Source organism: Somniosus microcephalus, chromosome 26 (assembly GCF_052327205.1).
Source record: "Somniosus microcephalus isolate GS21.2 chromosome 26, FLI_Smic_1.0, whole genome shotgun sequence".
Lineage (NCBI taxonomy): Eukaryota > Metazoa > Chordata > Chondrichthyes > Squaliformes > Somniosidae > Somniosus > Somniosus microcephalus.
The window spans coordinates 42,774,860-42,790,314 of NC_141012.1; the positions used below are offsets into that span (position 1 = coordinate 42,774,860).

The 15,455-nt window shown below is 48.5% G+C and overlaps 1 protein-coding gene across 4 annotated transcripts in view; it reads right to left on the reverse strand.

The window, feature by feature from the left end:
- The window catches only part of LOC147100423 (uncharacterized), a 78,628-nt gene extending 75,129 nt beyond the window's left edge, over positions 1–3,499 (reverse strand). The window contains exon 1 of one of the 4 annotated variants that reach the window (XM_085968115.1): positions 3,247–3,495. The gene's annotated coding sequence lies outside the window, so the exon portion shown is untranslated. Of the gene's footprint in view, positions 1–3,246 lie in introns of all 4 variants that reach the window. The other 3 variants (XM_085968114.1, XM_085968111.1, XM_085968112.1) reach the window with 3 other exon arrangements.
- Between the last annotated feature and the right edge of the window lie 11,956 nt (positions 3,500–15,455).

Sequence of the window (15,455 nt, forward strand, 5' to 3'; positions counted from 1 at the left end):
GTTGCTCGAACCAGGAGATTAATCTTTAAATCCAACCTTCCCCCTACCCTGATCTCCTAACTCCCCCTGGCCCCCAAGTCCCAACTTCCCCTTTATCCTCTCTTCCCAAGAACTCATTACAAAAAGAAATATCAAGAAGCAACACAAAATATCAGGAAGTGTGAAGCGATGCACTTTGGGAGGAATAATATAACAAGACAGTATACAATAAATGGCACGTTTTTGCAAAGTGCAGGTGAGCAGAGAGACCTTGGTGTCCACATACACAAATCCTTAAAAGGTGGCCGGGCAAGCTGATAAGGTGGCCAAAAAAGCAGATGGGTTATTGGTTTTATAAATAGAGAAATAGAATATAAAAGCAAAGAGATCATGCTAGCACTTCATCAATCACTGGTTAGGCCTCAGCTGGGGTATCGGGGACAATTCTGGGCGCCACAGTTCAGGAAAGATGGAAAGGGCTTAGAAAGGGTGCGGAGGAGGTTTACCAGGATGTTACCAGGGATGAGGGACTTCAATTATGAGGAGAGTTTGGAAAAGTTCGGACTGTTCTCCTTGGAACAGGGAAGGTTCAGAGGTGACCTAATAGAGGTTTTCAATGTGATGAGAGGTTTTGATAAGAGTACATGGGGGTAAAAAAAAATCCCTCTGGTGAGTGGGTCAATAACCAAAGGTCACAGATTCAAAATCATTGGGAAAAGATCTAGAGGGGAGACGAGGAGAGTTTTTTTCTCTCAGAGTTGGCGGTATCGGGAACGCTCTGTCTGAAAAGGTGGTGGAAGCTGATCCCGTAAATAATTTTAAAGCAGAGTTGGACAGGTGCTCGAGGATGAGGAACTGACAGGGTTACAGACAAAAAGCAGGGGTGTGGGACTAAACGTGACTGCTCTTTCATAGAGCCAGCACTGGCACGACAGGCCGAATGGCCTCCTTTTGTGCTGTAAGTTTTCTATGATTCTTTGGGAGATGTGGGGAATTTCTGGTGTGGTGCTCTGAAATCAAGCAGCAGGAAGGGATTGAAAGATGCCCAGATAATTGGGGCCACTCGCCGATTAAACAGGGACAGTCAAAATGTGCTGTGAATGGATAAAACAGAAACAGTACAAAAAAGGTCGAGTTAAAATAAATGTAATTATTTGTGGGGGCGGGAGTGTATCTTTTTGCCCCTCTATATACTTCTCAAGCGCCCCGTTTTAAATCGGGCCGTCCCGAAATAGTACCTTTGAATGAAGCCATTGCCTTCGGCCCCAGCCACCGATTCCGTCCCCCTCCCCAGTCACTGTCTCAGGCTAGTCGCAGCCTTGGCACTCGACTTGACCCTGAGTTGAGCTTACGACCCCATACCCTCTTTTTACATTTATGTAACCCTGCAGATGCTATCCTGTACATTATAGCTCTCTATATTAAATATCTGCAAAATGAAAACAGGCACACACAAATTACACCGCTAAAGTTTACAGACTTAGATTTAAATCAACCTTTGCCACATCGCCGGTCTCCATCCCTGCCTCATCTCTCATCTGCTGCTGAAACCCTCATCCATGCCTTTAACACCACCAGACTTGACTATTCCAACACTCTCCTGACCTCCATGTGGTTTAAAATGAGTTTTCTGATGCAATCATAGAAGCTTCCTGCTTTCTACCCTCTGTTAACTGGAGCGAATCCAAAACGTGTCAACTCTGCTGCTTCTCTCTAAACTGCAGCAAGTGGAGTTCACTCACTGGCGGCCGTGCCTTCAGCTGCCTAAACTCCAAACTCTGGAATTCCCCCCTAAACTTCCCTCTCTCTTTCTTGAAGACACTCCTTAAAAATCAACCTCTTTGGCCAAGCATTTGGTCGCCTGTCCTAATATCCCCTGAAGTGGCAAGGTGTCACTTTCAGCCTTGGCATGGGCATTGCAGGGAGAATTTCCAAATGGAAATGAAGGAAGACACCCTGCAGAGAAATCTGGCGCACTTTTTAATAAAACTCCCATATACAGTCAATTCAACACGATTTTCTTATTTAGCGAGTGAATAAAGGGCACTGCGGCTGAATAATTTCTAATAAGCATCGTTAAAACATTCAAAGAACGAACGAATTGCCGAGCCGGATCAGAAAGCAATTAAAAAAAAAATTTTTTTTTATTTTTTATAATTGTTCCTGGGATATGGGCATCGCTGGCGAGGCCAGCATTTATTGCCCATCCCTAGTTGTCCTTGGGAAGGTGGTGGTGAGCCGCCTTCTTGAACCGCTGCAGTCCGTGTGGTGAAGGTGCTCCCACAGCGCAGTTAGGGAGGGAGTTCCAGGATTTTGACCCAGCGACGATGAAGGAACAGCCGATGTATTTCCAAGTCAGGATGGTGTGTGACTTGCTCAGCCTCTGACCTGCTCTTGTTGCCACAGTATTTATGTGGCTGGTCCAGTTAAGTTTCTGGTCAACGGTGACCCCCAGGATGTTGATGGTGGGGGATTCGGCGATGGTAATGCCGTTGAATGTCAAGGGGCGGTGGTTGGACTCTCTCTTGTTCAAGATAGTCATTGCCTGGCACTTCTGTGGCACGAATGTTACCTGCCACAGATCAGCCCAAACCTGAATGTTGTCCAGGTCTTGTTGGATGCGGGTATGGACTGTTTCATTATCTGAGGAGTTGTGAATGGGACTGAACACTGTGCAATCATCAGCGAACATCCCCACGTCTGACCATATGATGGAGGGAAGGTCATTGACAGCAGCTGAAGATGGTTTGCAGACTGGCTTTGCAGGGAGAATTTCTGAATGGAAATTAAGGAAGTCTCCCTACCAGAGAAATCTGGTACACGTAAAAAAACTCCCATTTACAGTCAATTCAACACGATTTCCTTATTTAGCGTGTGAATAAAGGGCACTGGGGCGGAATCATTTATAATAAAAAGATTGTTAAAACATTGAAAGAAAACATAACGAAATGCCGAGTCACAGCAGAAAGCTAATTTTCAACAACACGGTACAAACACTCTGCACAAAACTACAAACAGCAAGCATATCAGAAAATACCAAATTAAACAGCAGCCCAAAGATTTATTCTTCCCTCCACACCGCCCCCCGGAAAAAAATTCAATAAATGATTTAATTAAACCTTCCATCTGTATCAATTAGACGGTCTACTAATTGCATTGAAACTCACAGCCCAAATAACACATCGCAACTCTTCAACATCAACTCCATTAAATACACAAGAAAACCACAATCCTCCTTAAAATGTGTCAGAGAACCCGGTCCCTTACCTCTCCTGCTCACTAACGCTGGCGATTAACTCGTGTCCGTTTCGAGATTCTCAACTATACTTCCGGTTTTTGATGTATATCGCGCGTCCAACCTCTCAAATTCTTAAAGCGGCAGCATGTGTGTTTTAAAATAAGAAGCGACCAAACTACCCTCCGCAGAAAAAACACGCGAGGTCCACAGGGCAACAGATGAGATTTTAGCAACCAAAATCTTCAGATCATCTTCATTTGTTTCCATCAAGCACAATCCATGCCTCTTTCAGGTATGTTTCACTTTTTTAAAAGATGTGCCCTTGTCTGACTTCTTCCCCTTCACTGGTGAAGGCACCTGGGTTGGTCCTCAAGTGAGCTGGGACACTTAGCGCTGGCAGGCTATTTAGCTGTGTGGGGCTGCACCACAGCCAGGCTCATTCCTGCCCTCACTTGGTACCCACAAACTGGCACTTTCACTGGGTGGCGAACACCAACCTCTTTACCCACAGATGTCACCCTGTTTATAACATGCACTCAGTATCATACAGCACAGTAGGAGGCCATTCGGCCCCTCGTGCCTGTGCCGGCTCTTTGAAAGAGCTATCCAATTAGTCGAGCTCCCTAATAGCCCCGCAAATTTTTACTTTCCAATTATTTATCCAATTTCTTTTTGAAAGTTACTATTGAATCTGTTTCCACCGCTCTGCCTGAACTACGCCCCTCACCCCCCTACAGAGTCTCACTCACTGCCCACCCAGACGGGAAAGGCTTGTCAGGGTAGATGCAGGGAGGATGTTTCCCCTGGCTGGGGAGTCTAGAACCAGGGGTCACAGTCTCAGAATAAGGGGTCGGCCATTTAGGACTGAGATGAGGAGAAATTTCTTCACTCAGAGGGTGGTGAATCTTTGGAATTCTCTACCCCAGAGGGCTGTGGAGGCTCAGTCGTTGAGTATAATCAAGACAGAGATCGATAGATTTTTGGATATTAAGGGAATCGAGGGATATGGGGATAGTGCAGGAACGTGGAGATGAGGCGGAAGATCAGCCATGATCTTATTGAATGGCGGGGCAGGCTCGAGGGGCCAAGTGACTTAACTGAGATAAACCAACTCGGCGCCAGCCTGGGAGACAACCCTGTATGGCTTAGTCTTGTACTGGCCAGTACCTCTAGCCACAAGGCCATTAAGAGCTGCCCTTATAGGTTATTAATACTATTGCTATCGGTGATCATTTGAAGTTTCACTCATTAGGAATGGGAGTCATTGTCTTGCTTGAATCTGTTTTCATTATGTCACTTACAAAAATATTTGAATGGTGAAAAGCTAGGAACAGTGGAGTTCCAAAGAGATTTAGGGGTCCATGTACACAGATCATTAAAATGTAGTGGTCAGGTACAAAAAATAATCATCAAGGCTAATGGGATGTTAGCCTTTATATCTCGAGGGCTAGAATATAAAAAAGGAGGAAGTTTTGCTACAACTATACAAAGCGCTGGTTAGACCACATCTGGAGCACTGTGTACAGTTCTGGGCACCGCGCCTTAGAAATGATATATTGGCCTTGGAAGGAGGGCAGCGCAGATTCACCAGAATGTTACCAGGGCTCCAAGGGTTAGATTATGAGGAGAGATTACATAAACTAGGCTTGTATTCCCTGGAATGTAGAAGGTTAAGGGGTGATTTGATTGAGGTCTTTAGGATTTTGAGAGGAATTGATCGGGTAGATGGAGAGGAACTTTTTCCACTGGTGAGGAGTCTAGGACAACGGGACATAACCTGGAAATCAGAGCCAGGCCGTACAGGAGAGAAGTTCAGAAACACTTTTTCACACAAAGGGTGGTAGAAGTTTGGAACCCTCTCCCACAAAAAGCAGTAGCTGCTCGCTCAATTAATGGCCCAGTAATTCCTGTCGGGGGCTTGCCGCGCGTGCAAGCCCCCGATGTGCACTTACCCGGCGCGCCGACATCTGAAACCTGGCCCGCAGTGGATTTCCTGTCAGTGGCCCGGTTTCTGATCTCGGCGCGCTGTGCTAACCTGACCCAGCGGCGTAGTTAGTGCGATGTGCTGGCTGGGATCAGGTGAGCACTGTTCAGCCAATCAGGGGAGGGGAAACTTCATTCATAAGTTTGATAGTAAAGACTGTCAGACTCATGAAAAGTACGGCACCCCAAAACACTACTTAAACTTTAAATAAAATTTTAAAAAGCATCCCAATAATTAAATTAACTATGAATAACTTTAAAAAACTATTTTAAACAATTAATCAAATTTTTGAAAAAAATAAATTAAAAAAAAATTGGGTCTAAAACTAAACTTACTTTACTGTAGAATCTTTAAAAATAATAAACCTGTGGGAAAAAAAATTCTAAATTGTACTAAAAGACCACTTACCTGTAAAACTAAGTACTTACGTGTGGTTTTTCAATGCGTAAAAACCGGAGCCCTTTACACACGCGCAAATCTGTAAAAATACAGGAAATCCAAGTCGCACGCGCTGCCCAATACCGCGCATGCGTTCAGCCTCTTAACCCCTTGGGTCAGAGGACAGGAAATGCCGGTTTTCAGCGCATGCGCTGTGCATGCTGAAAACCGGCAATTCCTCCTGGCACACGCGTGAGTACCCCGTCCGTACTCACGCGTTGTGACAGGAATTACTGGGCCATTAATTTTAAATCTGATCGATAGATTTTTGCTAGCCACGGGGACAAAAGGATATGGAACCAAGGCGGGTGGATGGAGTTAAGATACAGATCAGCCATGATCTCAATGAATGTCAGAAACGGCTCGAGGAGCCGAATGGTTTCCTCCTGTCCTATGTTCCTATTTCATGAATGTTTCTTCTTCAACTTCCCCTGCTCTGGTTGTGATTGAGTACATGGAGGGTGTTTGATCAGATGCAAAGTGTATGTCGATACATTGGGTATCTCTAGTACATCACTGACTCCCACACAGACACCTCTGAAGACACCAAAGTCCTTGTCCCCCTCCTATTTCTCATCCACATGCTCGGCGACATCATCCGAAAACACAATCTCAGCTTCCACATGTACGCTGACGACACCCAGCTCTAGCTCACCACCACCTCTCTCAACCCCTCCACTCCCAATGATTTGTCACGCTGTTTGTCCGATATCCAGTCCTGGTTAAGCAGAAATTTCCTCCAACTAACAACAGCAACAACCTGTATTTATATAGCGCCTTTAACGTAGTAAAACATCCCAAGGCGCTTCACAGGAGCGTTTTCAGACAACATTTGGCACCGAGCCACTTCCCTCCTAAAAGTAATTGTGGCCCCTGCTCCCACCACTGTTTCTGGTAGGACATTCCATGTCCCAACAACCCTCTGTGTAAAACACATTCTCCGAACCTCTCCTTTAGTCCTTCTGATGCTGGACCTTAAATTCATGCCCTCTAGTTACTTCACTCCTCAACCAGGGGAAAAGATTTCTTTTCCTTCTTGAGCTTATTAAAAGCCTCAGAATTTTGAAGAGCTACACAAGGGCAGTAGGGAAAGAGGAGGCAGGTTCAGGGTTGTAAAGGTAAGTTCAAGACGTCAGGCAGCATTTCTTTGCACAGCGACTGATCAACAGTTGGCACAGCTCACCAGGGTCGATGGTCCGCGGGGCAGGGCCTGTTTAAGAAACGGCTGGATGCTGCGTTGGGTTGAGATTCTGGAAGGATATGATCCAGTGGACTGAGGGATCTTCCCCAGCCAGACTTATCCTGTGAGCACAGGCACGTTCACAGCGGGTTAAGCATTGAGACACAACTTTCAGCTCTTGGCCCCTCTCTGGCCGGTACGGTTTGTCTGGTCACTCAATCCTCTTGTGACCAGAGAAAATGGCAGCGAGGTGGAGGTGGGATGGGGACTCTTGTGGTGGCATTGTGTGTTGCTGGAGGCAGAAACAATGCCTGATTTATCACATAGTGTAGCCGCCATGTCAAGAAAAACAGGTGCTGTTTAACACCGGGATCTCCTCTCTTCATTAATCACACCCCTTTTGTAATTTAAGAAGACCTGTTGCCCTGATATTTACACTTTTCTTTTAGTCATAAACATCACTTAGTGCCAAAAAGCTGCAGGTTAGTCTTCCCCATCAAGGAAATGGCTGCTGTCAGGAAGTGAAAAACTTAAACCTGTGGCAGTCATAATAAGGCCTGGGGCCTGCTAATGGCCTATCCTTATTTGAAAGTAAGGAGAGACTTGCATTTATATAGTGCCTTTCACGACCTCAGGACATCCCAAAGTGTTTCATATCCAATTAAGTAAATTTTTTTTGAAGTGTAGTCACTGTTGTAATGTGGGAAACGTGGCAGCCAATCTGTGCACAGCAGGCTCCCACAAACAGCAATGAGATAATGACCAGATAATCTGTTTTTAGTGATATAACGACAGAGAGTGCTGGAAACACTCAGCAGGTCAGGCAGCATCGAGGAGAGAGAAACAGAGTCAATGTTTTGGGTCGAACCCTGCCCGAAACGTTGACTCTGTGGGGGAGAAATTGGGATGCTTTGTGCCTCCCGTTAGTGCCCTAAGAGGGCGCTAATTGGGCGCAAAGCAACTAGCGCCCGGGCGCAGTGCCGCCAGCACCTCTCGCGAAATTCAGCACGAGGTTAGCGGCAGCAATAACCGTTAGTGCCCCATGGCGCTGTGCCACTGGCGATGAAGTCATCGCCGTGCGCAGCGCCCTGCTCGCGCCCAGGCCGCGATTTTCAGGAGCGCCCCCTGACTTACCATTGGACACTATGTCCGACGGGGTCAGGGGGGCCTACCTGCGGCCGGGGCAGCGCTATTTAAAGGCGAGTCACCTGCCAGCACCTGCCTCCGCTCCCATCCCCGGCCTCCTTACCCGCCACCCACCGCCCCCCCCCCTGCGCGGAGTGCCGGCTGTGCTCCAGGAGCCCGGTACTTCTCTTGCGTGCCGGGCTCTTTTGCTGGCACTCCCGATCCCCGCTGCGCAACGCCCCTCCCCTTTAAGAAGGGGAGGCAGGCCTGCAATACCGTGTGGCACTGCGGCACGTAGCGCCACGATATTCCCTCAGAGCGCCCCAAGAGCGAGGCGGGGCACTTCCAGTAACGCCCCCCTTCCCTCTTGGGGCTCAACCACTCAATTTCGGTCACGGGGGCGCTAACTTTTCCGGGGCACTAAAACTAATGCCCCGGTGAAGTTAGCGCCCCAAAGGGGGCGCGACTCAATTTTTAGTCCTGTTTCTCTCTCCTCGATGCTGCCTGACCTGCTGAGTGGTTCCAGCACTTTCAGTTGTTATTTCAGATTTCCAGAAACCCCAGTATTTTGCTATTGTTTTGTTGTTTATAGTGAACCTGGGTGAGGGATAAATATTGGCCGGGACACCGGGGAGAACTCCCCTGCACTTCTTCGAAATAGTGCCATGTGACTGTTTACAAGCACCCGAGAGAGCAGACGGAGCCTCGGATTAATGTCTCGTCCAAAAGACGGCACCTCCGACGGTGCAGCACTCCCTCAGTACTGCACTGGAGTGTCAGCCTAGATAATGGGCTCAAGTCTTTGGAGTGGGGACTTGAACCCATGACCAGATTTCACAGGTGGCCTACAGTAGTCCTGCCGCTCGATGTGCTTTGCATCCAGATAACGTGGAACAAACTAACTTTTCATTTAAATCCTTTTGTTTTGTTGTCTACTTTTGCCCCTTAGGAGTTTGTGGACAGGCCAATGAAATCTGGATTGGCCCAGTCAAAAACCAGACGACTGTGGGAGGGAAAAAAACCTGATTTATAAAAAAAAAATTAAGCCGATAGGTTTGCGTCCTAATCGACCTTAGAGCGGCCCTCAAGCAAGGCCTTGCCCAGGTTTCTGGTCCTCAACAAAAAACGAGTGTTTTTTTTATTCGTTCATGGGATGTGGGTGTCGCTGGCAGGGTCAGCATTTATTGCCCTGACTTAAAAATATGGGTAGCTGAAGCCCCTAAAAATAAATGAATGAACGCTGGGAGCTCCGTACTGGGGCAGTGTTGCCTGTTGGTCGGCAGTAAGTTGCCAGAAGGCCCGAATTTCCTTTCAGAAATAGAATCATTGAATTGAACAACGGGGCCAACTGATGAGGTCAAATGAAACGAGATCGTCTGCCCCCTACTCCAAAAAAAAGGCACGTGCCCCCCCGCGCGCTTAGAAGGACCAAGTCAGCCAGGCTGCCAACTCCTGAGCAGGGCCCAGTGACCCACTGCTGGAGAGTGCTCGTATATTGTCATTGGCTGAGGACAGTCGGCTGGCTGCTGGCACTCGATGGCTCTCTCCTCCCCTTCCTCTGATTCAAGCTGCACTGTGGTTTTTGCTGTCACACCCTGACCGCTGCTCGCTGACACTTTTAAAAACATAGAAACAATAGGAGCAGGAGTCGGCCATTCGGCCCTTCGAGCCTGCTCCGCCATTCAATATGAACATGGCTGATCCTCTATCTCAATACCATATTCCCGCTCGCTCCCCATACACCGCGATGCCTTTTGCGTCTAGAAATCTATCTATCGCCTTCTTCAATATATTCAGTAACTTGGCCTCCACAGTCTTCTGTGGTAGAGAATTCCACAGGTTCACCACCCTCTAAGTGAAGACATTTCTCCTCATCTCAGTCCTAAAAGTCCTACCCCGTATCCTGAGACTCTGACCCCTCGCTCTAGACCCCCCAGCCAGGGGAAACATCCTCCCTGCATCCAGTCTGTGTAGCCCTGTCAGAATTTTATACGTTTCAATGAGATCCCCTCTCATTCTTCTAAACCCTAGTGAATACAGGCCTAGTCGACCCAATCTCTCCTCATACGACAGTCCTGCCATCCCAGGAATCAGTCTGGTGAACCTTCGCTGCACTCCCTCTATGGCAAGTATATCCTTTCTTAGGTAAGGTGACCAAAACTGCTCACAGTACTCCAGGTGTGGTCTCACCAAGGCCCTGTATAACTGTAGTAAGACATCCTTGCTCCTGTACTTTTCACCAGGATTTTAAGACCCACGGGGGGAGATGAAAGTGGTCCACACCAGTAGCAGGAGACGGGCTCATAGCGAATAGGCCGCCTGTTTTACACCACGCCCGATTGTAAGTTGTGCCCAGATTTCTTTTCCACTGAAGTTGACGGGGCTGCGATTTGCTGAGTCCATTACACGTTCCTGGCTGTGTTGCTGCTCCTTTGTAAAGTAGTCGAGGCCATGTGTTTGTTGAGTATCCACGTTTTATTGACAATGCCAGTTACAGAACAGGAGCTGCAGGAGCCAGTAACCAACAGCCTAGACACGTGTGAGACACGTGACGCTGACACAAATGTTATGCATGTTTTAAATAAAAGCGCTTCGTGTCACACTGGCGTAGACCAATTTTACCTCCCACATGTTGGAATGTTTAGGCTCTATCCCACTTGGCAGATTGTTCCAAACATGTCTCACTTTCTGAGTAAAGAATTCTCTCCTAATAGGTCTACTTTAAATTTACTTTTCAGTAATTTAAATTAGGCCCGCTTTCCTCTCTGAAAGAAAGACAGAATTTGCATTTATATAGTGTAGGAATTGACGAATTCCTAACGAATAACTGAGGTCGACTCAGGAGATCAATCAAACAGGTCTTTAATGTAAGACTAAACGAGTTCAAACAGTTTGATGAGATCGATACAGGAGAGCCACGAAAACAGGTCTTAACAAGATGGAGATTCCATGAGGACTGACTGGGCAGTCACATGGTTTGCGACGTGACGTCATCGCGTTTGCCCGTGTTTTCCCGCGCTCTTAAAGGGGCCACGCCCCGTGCATACAAACACTATATACAAAACAAAGTAATGTCTAACACAATGGTACAGGCTTAGGCTGGTGTTAGAACATCGTTAAAGGGAATTATATACAGTTGCCCAGAGTCATTCAGTGGCTCCGCCACAATAGCGCCTTTTATACTGTTTTTAAGATTCTAAGGGAACTAGATAATATCGACCATGACAAGCTGTTTCTCAGTGTCAGCTGTGGTTCAGTGGGCAGCACTCTCACCTCTGAGTCAGAAGGTTGTGGGTTCAAGTGCCCGCTCCAGGGAATTGAGCACAAAAAGCTAGGCTGACACTCCAGTGCAGTGCTGAGGGTGCTGTTTTTCGGATGAGACGTTAAACCGAGGCTCCTGTCTGCTCTCAGTTGGAGGTAAAAGACCCATGGCACTATTTTGAAGAAGAGCAGGGGAGTTCTCCCCAGTGTCCTGGCCAATATTTATCCCTCAATCAACATCACTAAAACAGATTATCTGTTATTGTCACGTTGCTGTTTGTGGGAGCTTGCTGTGCGCAAATTGGCTGCCGCGTTTCCCACATTACAACAGTGACTACACTCCAAAAGTACTTCATTGGCTGTAAAGCGCTTTGAGACGTCCGGTGGTTGTGAAAGGCGCTATATAAATGCAAGTCTTTCTTTCTTCTTTCTCATCCAGAACATTAGAACCAGAGGACACAGCCTGTGCTAGAGGGAGGGCAAATTCAAAACTAATCTTCAGATACATTGGCCTTGATATTAAACCCTGGGGGGGTGGCATGATGGGCAGGAGGAGGTCAGGGGGCAGGGGGTGGGGTTTAAACCCTAAAACAAGGGAAACACGTCTCCAACCTGCCGTATATGTGCCCGTTGCTGTTTCAATATCACATTTAAATCAGGTTCCCACAGTGCAATTGGGAGCCTGATTTAAATTTAACTGTTGCCGGTCAGGTTTCCCAGGGCTCGGGAAACCCAGCAGCCAAAGTGAGGCGGGAGCTGCCGGCTCCAGAAGGTAAGTGGTTTTTACAGCACTCCTCGTGGGCCAGGAGGAGCAGGAGTGCTCCCCCCCCCCCCCCGCCCTTGAAGCTAAACTTCGGGCCTCCCTTCTGCCAATCGCGGCCTCTCTCTAGCTCCTGCCCCATGATCGGTGATTCCACCCCCCACAGAACACCGATTTGAAGCCTGACCCCGTGATCGCGATTGCCAGGCACCGTCACCAAGGGTTCCCAGCTGCGGCCTCCAGCCGCTGGTTTTCTCTCTTGCCCAGCAGCTGGCCAGCCTGGCAATCTGTCCGGCTGCCAGGTGGGAAATGGTAGAAAAAAATGATAATGCGGTCCTGCCGTTAAATTCAGCAGGAATTCCGGCCTTGACGCGTTTCACCCGCACTCCCCCGTACCCTTGCTGTAGATATCGAGGTGATTATTTCAGTGAGCGTGTGGTAAATCTATAGAAGAAGCTCCCTAGGGAGATGGTGGAAGCAGAAAGTGTTGACGAATTCAAATGCAAATTAGATAGATTTAATTCAGAAAATAATACTTTGAGATTCTGTATATGAATAACATGAGACATGACGTGTGGTAGGTCTGGCAGTGATTGGAAGGAAAAAGTGACCTATCATTCTCAAAGCTCTCCACCACTGGGGTTTCCCTCGCCTCCTGTTTGGGTCTGTTGTACACTAATTGATAGAGATTGATCGCCATCATTAGTCAGCAATTCCATTATTATTGTACCATGCGACTATCAGGATGGGTAGAAGGCGAACTAGATGGACCGTGTTCTCGACTCGTCGAGAAATTCTTCTGGGACATCCGAAATTCCTTCACAGTCAGTCAATTATTTTGAAGTGCACTCATTGTTGTTATGTCAGCAAATGCAGCAGCCAATTTGCGCACAGCAAGATCCCACCAACATCAAATGAGATAGATAAGGAACGAATCTATTTTTGGTGGTATTGGTCAAGGGACAAATGTTGGCGAGGACACTGGAAGAACTCTGCTGTACTTCTGCAAAGTGTGCCATGGGATCTTTTACATTGAGCAGGTCAAGTAGACGGGGCCTCGGTTTAACATCTCTTTTTTTTAACGTTTATGGGATGTGGACGTCGCTGGCAAGGCCAGCATTTATTGCCCATCCCTAATTGCCCTTGAGAAGGTGGTGGTGAGCCACCTTCTTGAACCGCTGCAGTCCGTGTGGTGATGGTGCTACCACAGTGCTGTTAGGTAGGGAGTTCCAGGATTTTGACCCAGCGACGATGAAGGATCGGTCGACATATTTCCAAGTCAGGATGGTGTGTGAGTTGGAGGGGAACTTGGAGGTTGTGGTGTTCCCATGCGCCGCTGCCCTTGTCCTTCTAGGTGGAAGAGGTCGCGGATTTGGGAAGTGCTGTGGAAGAAGCCTTGGCGAGTTGCTGCAGTGCATCTTGTAGATTGTACACACTGCAGCCACGGTATGCCGGTGGTGGAGGGAGTGAATGTTTAAGGTGGTGGATGGGGTGCCAATCAGGCGGGCTGCTTTGTCCTGGATGGTGCCGAGCTTCTTGAGTGTTGTTGGAGCTGCACTCATCCAGGCAGGTGGCTGGTCCAGTTAAGTTTCTGGTCAATGGTGACCCCTAGGATATTGATGGTGGGGGATTCAGTGATGGTAATGCTGTTGACTGTCAAAGGGCGGTGGTTAGACTCTCGTTTGTTGGAGATAGTCATTGCCTGGCACTTCTGTGGCGCGAATGTTACCTGCCACTTATCAGCCCAAGCCTGAACGTCATCCAGGTCTTGTTGCATGCAGGCATGGACTGCTTCATTATCTGAGGAGTTGTGAATTGCACTGAACACTGTGCAGTCATCAGCGAACATCCCCATTTCTGACCTTATGTTGTAGGGAAGGTCATTGAAGAAGCAGCTGAAGATGGTTGGGCTTAGGATACTGCCCTGAGGAACTCCTGCAGCGACATCCTGGGGCTGTGATGATTGACTTTCAACCACTACAACCATCTTCCTTTGTGCTAGGTATGACTCCAGCCAGTGGAGAGTTCCCCCCCCCCCCGATTCCCATTGACTTTCAGTTTTACTAGGGCACCTTGATGCCACACTCGGTCAAATGCTGCCTTGATGTCAAGGGCTGTCACTCTCACCTCACCTCTGGATTTCAGCTCCTTAGTCCATGTTTGGACCAAGGCTGTAATGAGGTCGGGAGCCGAGTGGTCTTGCCGAAACACAAACTGGGCATCAGTGAGCCGGTTATTGGTGAGTAAGGGCCGCTTGATAGCACTGTCGATGACACCTTCCATCAGTTTACTGATGATTGAGAGTAGACTGAAAGATGGTGCATCTGACAATATTTCATCCCCTCAGTACTGCACTGATATGGCAGTCTAGGTTTTATGCTCAGGTAGCTGGAGTGAAGCTTTAGCCCGCAACCTTGTACCTCAGAAAGGAGCATTCTACCACTGAACCAAGCTGACACTTATTTTGAAGTAATATTCTGTGTATATAATTTAATATTTGAATTGGGCGAATGCCTAAACTCCCAACATGTGTTCCCAATTCACGAATCTCTGCTCCTGGAGTGCTAAAGGTGAAAATTTACCCTCACAGCTGACGTACTGGGTTTTGTACTTCGTTCTCAGGATGTGAGTGCAGTTATTGCCCATCCCTAGTTCTGAGAACAAGGGCGAAAAATTGAGTCGCGCCCCCTTCGGGGCGCTAACTTCACGGTGGCGCTACTTTTAGCGCCCTGGAAAAATTAGCACCCCCACAACCAAAATTGAGTGGTAGCGCCCCAAGAGGGAAGCGGGGTGCTACTGGAAGCCGCCTGCCTCCCCCTCGGGGCGCTGGCACTGCGGCACGTCGCGCCGCAGTATTGCAGGCCTTCCTCCCTTTCTTAAAGGGGAGGGGCCTTGTGCAGCGCGACCCGAGGCCCAGCTGGGCCCCCGGGCATTGGGAGTGCCGGCAAAAGAGCGCGGCACTCAAGAGAAGTGCCGGGTTCATGGAGCACAGCCGGCACTCTGCGGGGGGGCGGGTATGGGGGCCGGGGACGTGAGCAGAGGGAGCTGCTGGCAGATGGGCAGCAACAAAAATGGTCGCCTGGCACATCGCCTTTAAATAGCGCCGCCCCGGCGCAGGTAGGCCCCCCTGATCCCGTCGGACATAGCGTCTGGCGGTAAGTCAAGGGGCGCTACCAAAGATCGCGGCCAAGGCGCGAGTGGGGCGCTGCACATGGCGATGACGTCATCGCCAGCAGCGCAGCGCCGCAGAATGCTAATGTTTAGCGCCACCGTTAACCTCCCGCTGAATTTCGCGGGAGGCGTTGGCAGCGCCGCGCCCGGGCGTGAGTTGCTTTGCGCCTCGTTAGCACCCTCTTAGGACACTAACGGGAGGCACAAAGCAGCCGAATTTTTCCCCTCCACTTGTCTTATGGAACTGCTATTTATAATTGTTTATCAGAGGTTATTAACAGTCAGCCTTACACTGCAGAGAATAATGTCTCAGACAGAA